Below are 16,930 nucleotides of genomic sequence, written 5' to 3' on the forward strand. Positions count from 1 at the left end.
GTTTAGTAAAATTATAACTGAGGTGTGAGATTGAATTTCTCCCTGAAATACAAAGACACTTTTGTGTGCAGAAACTGTGGCACTAATGAATTATTATTTTCAGAGTGCATCTGTTTTATAGATTAATAAGAAAATAAGTTATATAAATGTCTTAATGCAGAATATAAGATGTTTCTAGAAAAAAATTCAGACTATTTTAAATGTCTGCACTATTATGAGATTTATTACACTGATATGAAAGTTCAGAATGTCTCAAATTCTGTTTTTTTCTTTGGCAAAATCTGTTTCTTCAGAAATAAAACTTCCTCAAACTACTGCATCTTTCTGTCCTGCTGCTGGTGGAAACACACCCTACTGTGTGTAAGAACACTTTTAACAATTTTGTGCCTTGAACCATTTTCTGTTCAAAAAATAATAATTACACTCACTGTATTCAGACCCCTTTAAAATATGGAATAAATACAGGGTTATTTTGCAGGTTTTGAAATCTATCCATATAAAGATTATTTACAAATAATTGTTTTCAGTTTTAATTTCAATTTCCACATACAATATCACCTTTTTCTGATTTGGGGCTGTTTTTCCTCTCAGATGCCTGATTTAATGTCAGTGATGTGTCTCTCTCCCCATGTTCTAAACTCATTTCTACTAGTTTATTGTACTTTAAAACTAATAGATGATGTAATCAATTAAAACAATAAAATAGTATTAATTTTAATTACCAGGGCATTAAAACTCCCTTTGTGTTTCTACTTTTCTATTTCCATTTAAACGCCAAATGACGACTATTAATCAAACTCAGGTTTATAAAAGATGCTTCATAAACTCAAGATCCAAACACTGTGTCAAAACAAAACTGTATTAAACAGAGATCAGTTTAAATCCCAGAGGGAGCGCTCGTGTCTCTCTCCATCACTACACACTGGGAACTGCACACACTTCAGGCCTCACACGCCACACACTGGTTTCCTGTGAGGCCTTCACTAATGTGCAGCTCCACACGTGCGCTAGCGTACGGGGAAAAACCACAAACACCACCGATCCAGTATCGTCAGGATTCTCTGTTCAGACACAAATATACAGTACAAAACAACAAAAAGCAAAATAAAACTACAGTTTCAGATGGAACAGCTGGAAAAGGGCTGATGATCAGGAGAAGGACGCCTGGGATCCAGTCCTGTTCTAAATGTAGCGAGTGCAAATAGGCACTGTGCCTTTAAGAGATGAGAGTTTCATGAACGCACTTGGGTGTGCACGAGCAGCGGGAGAGATAGAAAAAAGCGGGATTGAGCGCTCTGGTCTGCACTGTGCTAAAGATTAAATAAAGTAAAGTTTAGAGAACTGCATAAGTGAGTACATACGTTTGAAGTTGGTACCACGGTTACTCTTATGTTTGCGTTTTCTTTGATACTGCGAGCACCGAAGTGGGCTGCCTTTAAGTTAACTTTCCCATTAGCTTTACAAAGTGGCATGGAGATGCACGGATAGGCTACACGGGTGAAGACGCCTGGAAGAGCGTAAAGGTGTGAGTCTAGTGCAATTGTTTATCGTCCAGGTCGCTTGAAGTGATAGAAAAGTTTTATTTCATCATAGTTTCGTTTGGTTAAGTGAGTGCTACCCAGAGGAGAGCTAACAGTGGAATCCCGCCACCCTGCTGTACTACCACGAGGCGCCGCCATTTTCAAGCTCAGCTTCCTTTCTCCTGCAAGTAGAGCCTGCATTTGTTTCATGAGCCTGCAGTTATAGCTACGAAAAGGTTTTCCCTGCCATCCTCCAGACATCCACGACGTGATCTCTGCTGTTTGAGGGTAATATCGGTACATTGCACGTCCCCATTTATACTGACTAATACATGCGTACTTGCGCGGCCTGAACTGAAGCTGCGCTCGTACACCTACAAGCACACATGCCACTCGCGCTTGGAGAGAGCCGGGACTACCTTTAGCTGCACTCTCCGCGCAGACTCAAACCGTGCCCGCCTCAGCATACTGCAACAGAGCTCACACAGAACATTCTCACTCACACTGACACTGTTTATTGCCCTTTTGAATGTTTGTGAAAAGAAGGATATAACCTAATGTCTGGAAATTGATATTGTTTTGAGAAAACAAATGTTTTTTTTTTGTAAACTGGATGATTATTTTGAATGTTACCTTGTCTTGAGAGAGACATCAAGGGGATGCCTTTTGTTCCATTGATATGGTTCATTGATATAAGTGAATGTCATTTGAGTTGAATGTTGTATGTGAAGTGAATTCATTCAGTGAAGTTTATTTTGAAACTAGTTTAAAGTACCACCTCCCATAAGTGTGTGGTTAAAAATGACCTGTGTTATGGTATAGTAAATGAAAGAAAGGTTTGGTTTACTGACAGCTGGTGGTAATATAGTCAACAGTAGAAGTACTCCTTTGTTAAAAGAAACATTGATCTTTATTTTTGTTTTTTTTTAATTTTTTTAATTATCTTTCTAAAACAAAGCTCTGCTACAAAGGGGCTATAGACCCTGTAATCATTTTCTTTAATCATCCCGGTAATAAATGTTACTATTGTTTATTACTTTAGCGTCTTGGGCTACGTATCTGGGGGTAGGGGCGCCTCACCTGTTCAGCTGGATTGGGAAAGTAGGGAGTGGTGCCGAGTCGATTTAGTACTCACCTTTTACACACTACACACACTTCAGGCAGCCACCGGACACTCTATATATCCTGAAGCCCACTTTACCCTATCTAAGCAAGTCAGTGCCAGGGCCAGGCTGCTGAACAGGAGACAACCTGCTCATATTTTTGAACACTGAGGCTAAAGGCATTGAGCGAGGAGGACTTGGATCCTGTCCTGCTCAGTCCACCCCAGACTTAAATATTTGGTAACCCCTACAAGGCGGCGGCAATACCCCCGACCGCCACAAGTGGCGTCACGAACAGGATCCAATATACTGCAATTTTACCTGAGATAGCGTATTACATATTTGAGCATACAACATGGCTGAATTAGAAGAGCTCAGAAAACAGTTTGATGAGATACAGGCAAAGTTCAGTGACCAAGCTGATGCCTTGGTACAAGCCAGAACTGAGCGAAGAGAGGCTCTGGCTTTAGCTAAAGCTGTTATAGAGCAGCAGAAAGATAAGCCACCCACTGCTACCGTGTACATCCCAAGAGACCGCAAGTGCTCTGACTTCAGCGGTAAACAAGGGGAAGTAAGTGTTGAGGAATGGATTTCGTCAATGAAATCTGCTCTGCAGATCATGAAAATTCCTGCTGAAGATCAGGCAGAGTTTGTTAAGCAACACCTTAAAGATGAGGCTAAGCTTACTGTGAAGTATATGGTGAAAGATGCCGATCAGAGTGTGATGGAGATATTTGGTACACTGCATGAGACTTATGGTGACAAGGTCCCCTTAGGAACATGGCTTAAAGAATTCTATGACCGAAGGCAGGTGCCTGGAGAAACTATCCGCTCCTACGCCTATGACCTCCAAGAGAAGCTTATGCGGATTCAGCGGAGAGACTCAAAGCGCGTTCCAGATGCAGACCTAATGCTTAAAGAACAACTTGCACTTGGGCTCCGGGACGACATCTTGAGGAGAGAGATAAAGAAAAGACTTAAAGAAAGTGAGGGTCTTACCTTCTCCGAGCTAATGCAAGTTGCCATCTTATGGTCTGAAGAAGAGGAGGCTAGGGCTTTGGATGGCATGAGAAGCGGTTCCCATTCAAAAGGGGTTGTTAATGTCACGGCAGCAGCAGGAGAGTCTACATCGCAGCTTACTATGGAAATGTTGCATGAAGCGATACAGAAGATAGCTACACGCCAAGATGAACTCTTCCAGATGATAAACGGCAGGGGCATGCCACAAGGGAGAGACAGCACAGTGAGAGGCCCACCTCTGAAGGATGAGGAAGGCAAGTTCATTTGCTACACGTGTAACGAGCCTGGGCACACGAGTCGGCACTGTCCCCAGAAAAGAGTGCCCATTAGCCCAGCGCCTCCTCTACCCACCACAGACAAGCCATCAGGGGTTGCGGGAACAGGGCAGCAGAGTCCACGTATTTCCATAGTCACAAGTCACCTGGCGAGGCAGTCCACTGATGTGTCCGGCGGCTCAAACGAAAGTGCCTTTGGAGACTGCATGGCAGTGGACATTAAAATCGCAGGCATTGCAACAAAGTGCCTCCTTGGCACCGGGTCAGAGGTGACCACGATCCGTGAGTGCTATTTTAAGAAACATTTTGGAGAGTTGGCCTTATCTTCAGCTAACTGGGTCCAGCTCACTGCAGCAAATGGCCTGGAGATTCCCCTCTTAGGGTGCTTGGAGGCAGAAGTAGAATGTATGGGAAAGAATGTTGGCAAAAAGTGTGTCTTTGTGCTTAAGGACAAGAGTCCAGGTGTGGATGACATGAAGGGCCTTCCTGGAATCCTGGGGATGAATGTGCTGGGTGACTTGACAGACCTATTTGTAGTGGCAGATGGGGGTGAAGAAGATGAGCAAGTACCGTGGGCCTGAGGCCAAAGTTCAGAGTGCTAGCAAATATCAAGAAAGAGGCAGGGGCCCTTGGACAGAGCGACCGAATAGATTACGTAAAGGTGGCTGGACGAGAAGCTGTAACTATCCCTCCTCTCAGCGAACGTATCCTTGAAGGCCGTTGTGGTGTGCCCTTGAAGACAGGCCGTCAGGTGTTACTGGAGGCTACCTCTGAAGTAAGCCTGCCCAAGAGTCTCCTTGTCGCTAATGTACTTGCTAAGACATCAGGAGGTCGTGTGCCTGTCCGAGTGCTAAATTCCAGCCAGAAGCCTGTGAGACTGAAGCCACGGTCCCGAGTTGCAGTAGTGTATAGGCCGCAAGAGGTGCTGTCGAAAGAGCTTGTGGAGTTTGAAGAGAGAGACGGCACGCTGCATGTGAAAGTCATTGAACACGACCCGATTCCTGCTGGCAAGAGCAACACAGAGCAGCTACCAGTTCCAGTCCAAGTCAAGCTGGAAGGGCTCACCTCAGCCCAGCATGATAGAATCCGAGACCTGTTAGCTAGGCACCAAGATGTCTTCTCGAAGAATGACTCAGATTTTGGATACACCACTGCAGTTACTCATAATGTACTGACGGGAGACACCCCTCCGATTAAGCAGCGCCATCGGCGGGTACCGCCTCAAGTTTTCCAACAGTTTAAGAAACATATTCAAGATCTGGTCTCTCAGGGAGTTCTCAAAGAGAGCTGTAGCCCTTGGGCCTCGCCTGCTGTAATAGTTCTCAAAAAAGATGGCAGTGTTAGATTTTGCTGTGACTACCGGAAGCTAAAGCAAGTGACATGCAAAGACGCCTACCCACTGCCGCTTGTGGATGAATCGCTGGACGCATTAGGGAAAGCGCAGCTGTTCTCAACACTTGATCTGACCTCCGGCTATTTCCAGGTAGCCATGGATGATGCAGATAGAGCAAAGACAGCAGTCACCACACCATTTGGACTGTTTGACTGGTCCCAAATGCCTTTTGGACTATGCAACGCCCCAGCCACTTTTCAACGGTTAATGGGCGTGGTGCTGGGTGATCTGACATTTGAAATACTGCTCGTCTATTTGGATGATATCATAGTTTTTTCTAAAGATTTTGACACACACTGTGAGAGATTGGAGCTTGTCTTCAACCGACTGAGACAGCACGGCTTAAAGTTGAAATGAAGCAAGTGCCATCTCTTGACAGACGAAGTGAAATTCCTTGGTCAGATAATCTCTGCCCAGGGTATCTGGGTAGATCACGAAAAGGTCCGGGTCTTGGAAACATGGCCATCTCCTAAGTCGGTGAGAGAAGTGAGGCAAGTCCTGGGGTTCATGAGTTATTACAGAAGATTTGTCCCCAGATTTGCCCATTTAGCTCGACCCCTCCATGCTCTCGTCGGCAAGGGCAGTAAAGGGGGGCCTACTGAACCGTTCAAATGGAGTGACGAGTGTCAGCTGGCTTTTGAGGAGCTAAAGCACAGTCTGATGCATCCGCCTGTCCTAGCCTACCCTGATTTCAGCCTACCCTTCATACTCACCACTGATGGGAGTCGACAGGGCTTGGGGGCTGTATTGAGCCAAAAGCAGGGGGGAGTTGAACATGTCATTGCCTTCGCTAGCCAGGGCCTACGTGGTGCAGAAAAGAACGACAGGAACTACAGTGCATTCAAATTAGAGCTGCTAGCTCTTAAATGGGCAATAACAGAGAAGTTTAAAGAGTATCTTATGTACTCAAAGTTCACAGTTTTATCTGACCACAACCCGCTACGCCAGGGGTCGGGAACCTATGGCTCGCGAGCCAGATGTGGCTCTTTTGGTGACTGCATCTGGCTCGCGGACAAATCTGACATTTGTTAACAGTTGGTCAAAAATAATTTTGTTAGGCATATATTATCAAAGTTTAAAAAATGACTTCCTGAAATCTAAATGTTAAATTAGCTTTCAAAATATAAAATATGATCACGTATTTGCAATCCATTCCATCTGGGGTTTTTTTTCACCGCTGAAGTTCACGGGTGCGTCAGATCAGCCAATCCCAGCAGGCGACACGTCAGACATTTAAAAAAAACGCGATTTTTATTGGACAATAAGGTGCCTACGGGGTCGTGTGAGGTAAAATTACATCCGCTTTATTTAAAATTCCAGCTAGCTACCTGTTGCATGCACAACTAACAAAGAAGATGGCGAAGAGAAAAAAGGATGACGATTACCGAACATTTCAAAATGAGTGGACAGAAGAATTCGCATTTGTGGAGAGAGGAGGCTCGGCTTCGTGTCTAATATGCAATGACAAAATTGCTTCAATGAAACGCTCGAATATCAAGCGCCACTTTGAGACACGACATGCTGCATTTGCAACCAAATATCCAGCTGGGGACAGCAGAAAGAAGGCATGCGAAGAGCTACAGAGGAAAGTCCAAGCTAGTCAGCAACAGCTCCGTGTATGGACCAGACAAGGTGACTTCAATTCAGCTAGTTTTGCTGGCGCATTAGCAATTGTGAGGAACGGAAAGCCATTTACTGATGGCGAGTTTGCCAAAACATTAATGCTTGATGTGGCTAATGAACTTTTTGACGACTTCACTGATAAAGAAAAGATCATAAAGCACGTCAACACAAGTGGACAGAAATGAAAAAACTTCCACATGCAGACGAACTGATTGTGAAAACATGGAACGCGCTTCCAGTCACATACCACACACTGCAGCGAGTGAGCGTTGCTGTGTTGACCATGTTCAGATCTACGTATACATGTGAGCAGTCCTTCTCTCATCTAAAACACATCAAGACCAACCTAAGATCGCGTCTAACTGATGAAAGCCTCAACGCCTGCATGAAGCTCAACCTCACCGCATATCAGCCAGATTACAAAGCCATCAGTAAAACGATGCAGTCCCAGAAGTCTCATTAATGGTGAGAAGTGGTTTTTTTCCCCTTCTTGGCTTCAATATAAAAACGTAATTAAAAATAATACATTCGTACACTCTAAAATTGTTTGGTCTTTTTAAAAATACATAGGCCTACATTTAATTGTATTCATTTTTTTAATGGTATGGCTCTCACGGAAATTTTATTTTTTAAAAATGGGCATTTATGGCTCAGTCAGCCAAAAAGGTTCCCGACCCCTGCGCTACGCTATCTGGCCTCCGCGAACGTTGGAGCAGTGGAGCAACGCTGGGCCGCTCAGCTTGCGGACTATCACTTCGAAGTTTGCTACAAACCCGGGCGTCAGAACACTAATGCTGATGTCTTATCAAGGATTCCAGTGACCACAGAACCAGATGAAGACGACATGGGCAAAGACTTCATACGTATAGGAACGGAGGAAGTGCGTGCATGTCTTTGGCCAGGGCCAGAGGAGAAAACATGTGCACCCGATCCAGAAGGGGCCACACAGAATGCAGTAAGAGGGACCGTGAGTGGCTTCAGCTGGGTCGAGATTGAGCAAGAGCAAAAGCGAGATCCCAGTGTCCAGCCTGTCCACTTGGCTGTGTGGAACAAACAAAAGCCCACCCTGGCCAAGTTAAGATGCATGGACCCTAAGCTGAAGCGGCTCGCCAAACAGTTTGAGCGGCTGACTCTTCAAAGGGGAGTCCTTTTCCGATCAATCTATGACCCGAGAGATGGGGAAGAAATCAGACAGTTAGTTGTTCCAGAGAGCTTGCAGCGTCATGTGTATGAAAGCCAGCACAAACATGGTGGTCATTTTGCAGAACAGAGCACCTTGGGGCTAATGAGACGGGGCTATTATTGGCCAATGATGACCAAGGATGTGCAAAACTGGATAAGAGAATGCAAGCATTGCAGTTTGGCTAAAGATGTCTTCCCAAAAATTAAAGCTCCCATGACCTGCACCAACATCACGGCACCCCTCGAAGTTGTGGCAATGGATTATACCCTACTGGAGAGGTCAAATGGGGGGTATGAGAATGTGCTTGTTCTTACAGACATGTTCACTCGGTTTACAGTGGCTGTCCCGACCAAGAACCAAACTGCCTACACAACCGCCAAGCACCTTGTGAAGAATTGGTTTGTCCATTATGGGTGCCCAGCATGACTGCATTCAGATCAAGGGCGGTGCTTCGAGGCGAATGTGTTAAAAGAACTTTGTAAGATTTACAGAATAGGGAAAAGCTGCACCAGCCCTTATCACCCACAGGGCAATGCCCAATGTGAAAGGTTCAATCGAACCATGCACGAGATGTTGAGAACTCTGCCGGTCAAAAAGAAGAGGAGGTGGGATGAATACCTGCCTGAACTAGTCATGGCCTACAACAGTCGCATCCATTTTTCTATGGGCTACTCGCCTTTTTACCTGATGTTTGCAAGAGATCCTAGGCTGCCAATGGACGTCCTAGGGGGAAAGGACCTGTATGACGAGGAAGTGGATAACCTTGATGACTGGGTTAGGGCTCATCATGACAAGTTCAAAACAGCTGTGGAAGTAGCTAACGCTGCAGCACAGGATGCGTCCAGGAAAAGGAAAAGAGCATATGACCGCAGGTCTGCGGGAGCTCTCCTGAGGGCTGGAGACCATGTTCTTTTATGCAACCACTCACACTGGGGCAGAAATAAAATAGGAGACAAGTGGGAACCCCTTCCTTACATTGTGCTCAAACAGAACCATAATGACATTCCCGTGTACACTATCTGCCCTGAAAGAGGAGGCCCTTCCAAAGTTGTCCACAGGGATCAACTCAGACATTGTACTTTCCAGTCACCACCACCACACCACACCAGTGCTCGCCAGCCTACAAAAGACTCTGACACTGACACAGACTGTCCCGATATCATTTGCATCCCTGTCACTACGCACATGCGCAACACAAACATGGACATGGGGAATAGAGAATTAGTGCAGGAGCAACCGGGCGATGGGGATCAGGGCCAGGGTGAGGCTTTAGATGACGAGGGGCCTATACCTGAAGAGATGGGAACTGTGGGTGGGTCAGATGCAGAGAGTGAAAGTGAAAGTGTGTATGAACCTAGACGGTCTACTAGACAGAACAAGGGTACACTTCCCTGTAGGTTTATGAGGGATTATATTTTGAAGTAATGTGTGTCCATGGAAAGTGTTATAAACTTGCCTTTATGCATATACATGTATTTGGGTATTCTTGCAAGCAGTGAGTTATGATTTTTACTAGTTTGACTACTGAACCGTGTTCTGGGGCATCCTCATGTACCACAGTGTTAAGTAATTGTGTGACTGATACTGCATTGTTAATGTGTTGACATATTGTGCTTTGCTGTCTTTCAGAGATCACGTCGTCGGTTGGATGTTGGATGTCATGGCAGGGTTTCGCAGGGGGGAATGTAGCGAGTGCAAATAGGCACTGTGCCTTTAAGAGATGAGAGTTTCATGAACGCACTTGGGTGTGCACGAGCAGCGGGAGAGATAGAAAAAAGCGGGATTGAGCGCTCTGGTCTGCACTGTGCTAAAGATTAAATAAAGTAAAGTTTAGAGAACTGCATAAGTGAGTACATACGTTTGAAGTTGGTACCACGGTTACTCTTATGTTTGCGTTTTCTTTGATACTGCGAGCACCGAAGTGGGCTGCCTTTAAGTTAACTTTCCCATTAGCTTTACAAAGTGGCATGGAGATGCACGGATAGGCTACACGGGTGAAGACGCCTGGAAGAGCGTAAAGGTGTGAGTCTAGTGCAATTGTTTATCGTCCAGGTCGCTTGAAGTGATAGAAAAGTTTTATTTCATCATAGTTTCGTTTGGTTAAGTGAGTGCTACCCAGAGGAGAGCTAACAGTGGAATCCCGCCACCCTGCTGTACTACCACGAGGCGCCGCCATTTTCAAGCTCAGCTTCCTTTCTCCTGCAAGTAGAGCCTGCATTTGTTTCATGAGCCTGCAGTTATAGCTACGAAAAGGTTTTCCCTGCCATCCTCCAGACATCCACGACGTGATCTCTGCTGTTTGAGGGTAATATCGGTACATTGCACGTCCCCATTTATACTGACTAATACATGCGTACTTGCGCGGCCTGAACTGAAGCTGCGCTCGTACACCTACAAGCACACATGCCACTCGCGCTTGGAGAGAGCCGGGACTACCTTTAGCTGCACTCTCCGCGCAGACTCAAACCGTGCCCGCCTCAGCATACTGCAACAGAGCTCACACAGAACATTCTCACTCACACTGACACTGTTTATTGCCCTTTTGAATGTTTGTGAAAAGAAGGATATAACCTAATGTCTGGAAATTGATATTGTTTTGAGAAAACAAATGTTTTTTTTTTGTAAACTGGATGATTATTTTGAATGTTACCTTGTCTTGAGAGAGACATCAAGGGGATGCCTTTTGTTCCATTGATATGGTTCATTGATATAAGTGAATGTCATTTGAGTTGAATGTTGTATGTGAAGTGAATTCATTCAGTGAAGTTTATTTTGAAACTAGTTTAAAGTACCACCTCCCATAAGTGTGTGGTTAAAAATGACCTGTGTTATGGTATAGTAAATGAAAGAAAGGTTTGGTTTACTGACAGCTGGTGGTAATATAGTCAACAGTAGAAGTACTCCTTTGTTAAAAGAAACATTGATCTTTATTTTTGTTTTTTTTTAATTTTTTTAATTATCTTTCTAAAACAAAGCTCTGCTACAAAGGGGCTATAGACCCTGTAATCATTTTCTTTAATCATCCCGGTAATAAATGTTACTATTGTTTATTACTTTAGCGTCTTGGGCTACGTATCTGGGGGTAGGGGCGCCTCACCTGTTCAGCTGGATTGGGAAAGTAGGGAGTGGTGCCGAGTCGATTTAGTACTCACCTTTTACACACTACACACACTTCAGGCAGCCACCGGACACTCTATATATCCTGAAGCCCACTTTACCCTATCTAAGCAAGTCAGTGCCAGGGCCAGGCTGCTGAACAGGAGACAACCTGCTCATATTTTTGAACACTGAGGCTAAAGGCATTGAGCGAGGAGGACTTGGATCCTGTCCTGCTCAGTCCACCCCAGACTTAAATATTTGGTAACCCCTACAAGGCGGCGGCAATACCCCCGACCGCCACAAGTGGCGTCACGAACAGGATCCAATATACTGCAATTTTACCTGAGATAGCGTATTACATATTTGAGCATACAACATGGCTGAATTAGAAGAGCTCAGAAAACAGTTTGATGAGATACAGGCAAAGTTCAGTGACCAAGCTGATGCCTTGGTACAAGCCAGAACTGAGCGAAGAGAGGCTCTGGCTTTAGCTAAAGCTGTTATAGAGCAGCAGAAAGATAAGCCACCCACTGCTACCGTGTACATCCCAAGAGACCGCAAGTGCTCTGACTTCAGCGGTAAACAAGGGGAAGTAAGTGTTGAGGAATGGATTTCGTCAATGAAATCTGCTCTGCAGATCATGAAAATTCCTGCTGAAGATCAGGCAGAGTTTGTTAAGCAACACCTTAAAGATGAGGCTAAGCTTACTGTGAAGTATATGGTGAAAGATGCCGATCAGAGTGTGATGGAGATATTTGGTACACTGCATGAGACTTATGGTGACAAGGTCCCCTTAGGAACATGGCTTAAAGAATTCTATGACCGAAGGCAGGTGCCTGGAGAAACTATCCGCTCCTACGCCTATGACCTCCAAGAGAAGCTTATGCGGATTCAGCGGAGAGACTCAAAGCGCGTTCCAGATGCAGACCTAATGCTTAAAGAACAACTTGCACTTGGGCTCCGGGACGACATCTTGAGGAGAGAGATAAAGAAAAGACTTAAAGAAAGTGAGGGTCTTACCTTCTCCGAGCTAATGCAAGTTGCCATCTTATGGTCTGAAGAAGAGGAGGCTAGGGCTTTGGATGGCATGAGAAGCGGTTCCCATTCAAAAGGGGTTGTTAATGTCACGGCAGCAGCAGGAGAGTCTACATCGCAGCTTACTATGGAAATGTTGCATGAAGCGATACAGAAGATAGCTACACGCCAAGATGAACTCTTCCAGATGATAAACGGCAGGGGCATGCCACAAGGGAGAGACAGCACAGTGAGAGGCCCACCTCTGAAGGATGAGGAAGGCAAGTTCATTTGCTACACGTGTAACGAGCCTGGGCACACGAGTCGGCACTGTCCCCAGAAAAGAGTGCCCATTAGCCCAGCGCCTCCTCTACCCACCACAGACAAGCCATCAGGGGTTGCGGGAACAGGGCAGCAGAGTCCACGTATTTCCATAGTCACAAGTCACCTGGCGAGGCAGTCCACTGATGTGTCCGGCGGCTCAAACGAAAGTGCCTTTGGAGACTGCATGGCAGTGGACATTAAAATCGCAGGCATTGCAACAAAGTGCCTCCTTGGCACCGGGTCAGAGGTGACCACGATCCGTGAGTGCTATTTTAAGAAACATTTTGGAGAGTTGGCCTTATCTTCAGCTAACTGGGTCCAGCTCACTGCAGCAAATGGCCTGGAGATTCCCCTCTTAGGGTGCTTGGAGGCAGAAGTAGAATGTATGGGAAAGAATGTTGGCAAAAAGTGTGTCTTTGTGCTTAAGGACAAGAGTCCAGGTGTGGATGACATGAAGGGCCTTCCTGGAATCCTGGGGATGAATGTGCTGGGTGACTTGACAGACCTATTTGTAGTGGCAGATGGGGGTGAAGAAGATGAGCAAGTACCGTGGGCCTGAGGCCAAAGTTCAGAGTGCTAGCAAATATCAAGAAAGAGGCAGGGGCCCTTGGACAGAGCGACCGAATAGATTACGTAAAGGTGGCTGGACGAGAAGCTGTAACTATCCCTCCTCTCAGCGAACGTATCCTTGAAGGCCGTTGTGGTGTGCCCTTGAAGACAGGCCGTCAGGTGTTACTGGAGGCTACCTCTGAAGTAAGCCTGCCCAAGAGTCTCCTTGTCGCTAATGTACTTGCTAAGACATCAGGAGGTCGTGTGCCTGTCCGAGTGCTAAATTCCAGCCAGAAGCCTGTGAGACTGAAGCCACGGTCCCGAGTTGCAGTAGTGTATAGGCCGCAAGAGGTGCTGTCGAAAGAGCTTGTGGAGTTTGAAGAGAGAGACGGCACGCTGCATGTGAAAGTCATTGAACACGACCCGATTCCTGCTGGCAAGAGCAACACAGAGCAGCTACCAGTTCCAGTCCAAGTCAAGCTGGAAGGGCTCACCTCAGCCCAGCATGATAGAATCCGAGACCTGTTAGCTAGGCACCAAGATGTCTTCTCGAAGAATGACTCAGATTTTGGATACACCACTGCAGTTACTCATAATGTACTGACGGGAGACACCCCTCCGATTAAGCAGCGCCATCGGCGGGTACCGCCTCAAGTTTTCCAACAGTTTAAGAAACATATTCAAGATCTGGTCTCTCAGGGAGTTCTCAAAGAGAGCTGTAGCCCTTGGGCCTCGCCTGCTGTAATAGTTCTCAAAAAAGATGGCAGTGTTAGATTTTGCTGTGACTACCGGAAGCTAAAGCAAGTGACATGCAAAGACGCCTACCCACTGCCGCTTGTGGATGAATCGCTGGACGCATTAGGGAAAGCGCAGCTGTTCTCAACACTTGATCTGACCTCCGGCTATTTCCAGGTAGCCATGGATGATGCAGATAGAGCAAAGACAGCAGTCACCACACCATTTGGACTGTTTGACTGGTCCCAAATGCCTTTTGGACTATGCAACGCCCCAGCCACTTTTCAACGGTTAATGGGCGTGGTGCTGGGTGATCTGACATTTGAAATACTGCTCGTCTATTTGGATGATATCATAGTTTTTTCTAAAGATTTTGACACACACTGTGAGAGATTGGAGCTTGTCTTCAACCGACTGAGACAGCACGGCTTAAAGTTGAAATGAAGCAAGTGCCATCTCTTGACAGACGAAGTGAAATTCCTTGGTCAGATAATCTCTGCCCAGGGTATCTGGGTAGATCACGAAAAGGTCCGGGTCTTGGAAACATGGCCATCTCCTAAGTCGGTGAGAGAAGTGAGGCAAGTCCTGGGGTTCATGAGTTATTACAGAAGATTTGTCCCCAGATTTGCCCATTTAGCTCGACCCCTCCATGCTCTCGTCGGCAAGGGCAGTAAAGGGGGGCCTACTGAACCGTTCAAATGGAGTGACGAGTGTCAGCTGGCTTTTGAGGAGCTAAAGCACAGTCTGATGCATCCGCCTGTCCTAGCCTACCCTGATTTCAGCCTACCCTTCATACTCACCACTGATGGGAGTCGACAGGGCTTGGGGGCTGTATTGAGCCAAAAGCAGGGGGGAGTTGAACATGTCATTGCCTTCGCTAGCCAGGGCCTACGTGGTGCAGAAAAGAACGACAGGAACTACAGTGCATTCAAATTAGAGCTGCTAGCTCTTAAATGGGCAATAACAGAGAAGTTTAAAGAGTATCTTATGTACTCAAAGTTCACAGTTTTATCTGACCACAACCCGCTACGCCAGGGGTCGGGAACCTATGGCTCGCGAGCCAGATGTGGCTCTTTTGGTGACTGCATCTGGCTCGCGGACAAATCTGACATTTGTTAACAGTTGGTCAAAAATAATTTTGTTAGGCATATATTATCAAAGTTTAAAAAATGACTTCCTGAAATCTAAATGTTAAATTAGCTTTCAAAATATAAAATATGATCACGTATTTGCAATCCATTCCATCTGGGGTTTTTTTTCACCGCTGAAGTTCACGGGTGCGTCAGATCAGCCAATCCCAGCAGGCGACACGTCAGACATTTAAAAAAAACGCGATTTTTATTGGACAATAAGGTGCCTACGGGGTCGTGTGAGGTAAAATTACATCCGCTTTATTTAAAATTCCAGCTAGCTACCTGTTGCATGCACAACTAACAAAGAAGATGGCGAAGAGAAAAAAGGATGACGATTACCGAACATTTCAAAATGAGTGGACAGAAGAATTCGCATTTGTGGAGAGAGGAGGCTCGGCTTCGTGTCTAATATGCAATGACAAAATTGCTTCAATGAAACGCTCGAATATCAAGCGCCACTTTGAGACACGACATGCTGCATTTGCAACCAAATATCCAGCTGGGGACAGCAGAAAGAAGGCATGCGAAGAGCTACAGAGGAAAGTCCAAGCTAGTCAGCAACAGCTCCGTGTATGGACCAGACAAGGTGACTTCAATTCAGCTAGTTTTGCTGGCGCATTAGCAATTGTGAGGAACGGAAAGCCATTTACTGATGGCGAGTTTGCCAAAACATTAATGCTTGATGTGGCTAATGAACTTTTTGACGACTTCACTGATAAAGAAAAGATCATAAAGCACGTCAACACAAGTGGACAGAAATGAAAAAACTTCCACATGCAGACGAACTGATTGTGAAAACATGGAACGCGCTTCCAGTCACATACCACACACTGCAGCGAGTGAGCGTTGCTGTGTTGACCATGTTCAGATCTACGTATACATGTGAGCAGTCCTTCTCTCATCTAAAACACATCAAGACCAACCTAAGATCGCGTCTAACTGATGAAAGCCTCAACGCCTGCATGAAGCTCAACCTCACCGCATATCAGCCAGATTACAAAGCCATCAGTAAAACGATGCAGTCCCAGAAGTCTCATTAATGGTGAGAAGTGGTTTTTTTCCCCTTCTTGGCTTCAATATAAAAACGTAATTAAAAATAATACATTCGTACACTCTAAAATTGTTTGGTCTTTTTAAAAATACATAGGCCTACATTTAATTGTATTCATTTTTTTAATGGTATGGCTCTCACGGAAATTTTATTTTTTAAAAATGGGCATTTATGGCTCAGTCAGCCAAAAAGGTTCCCGACCCCTGCGCTACGCTATCTGGCCTCCGCGAACGTTGGAGCAGTGGAGCAACGCTGGGCCGCTCAGCTTGCGGACTATCACTTCGAAGTTTGCTACAAACCCGGGCGTCAGAACACTAATGCTGATGTCTTATCAAGGATTCCAGTGACCACAGAACCAGATGAAGACGACATGGGCAAAGACTTCATACGTATAGGAACGGAGGAAGTGCGTGCATGTCTTTGGCCAGGGCCAGAGGAGAAAACATGTGCACCCGATCCAGAAGGGGCCACACAGAATGCAGTAAGAGGGACCGTGAGTGGCTTCAGCTGGGTCGAGATTGAGCAAGAGCAAAAGCGAGATCCCAGTGTCCAGCCTGTCCACTTGGCTGTGTGGAACAAACAAAAGCCCACCCTGGCCAAGTTAAGATGCATGGACCCTAAGCTGAAGCGGCTCGCCAAACAGTTTGAGCGGCTGACTCTTCAAAGGGGAGTCCTTTTCCGATCAATCTATGACCCGAGAGATGGGGAAGAAATCAGACAGTTAGTTGTTCCAGAGAGCTTGCAGCGTCATGTGTATGAAAGCCAGCACAAACATGGTGGTCATTTTGCAGAACAGAGCACCTTGGGGCTAATGAGACGGGGCTATTATTGGCCAATGATGACCAAGGATGTGCAAAACTGGATAAGAGAATGCAAGCATTGCAGTTTGGCTAAAGATGTCTTCCCAA

Source organism: Neoarius graeffei, chromosome 17, assembly GCF_027579695.1.
Source record: "Neoarius graeffei isolate fNeoGra1 chromosome 17, fNeoGra1.pri, whole genome shotgun sequence".
NCBI lineage: Eukaryota > Metazoa > Chordata > Actinopteri > Siluriformes > Ariidae > Neoarius > Neoarius graeffei.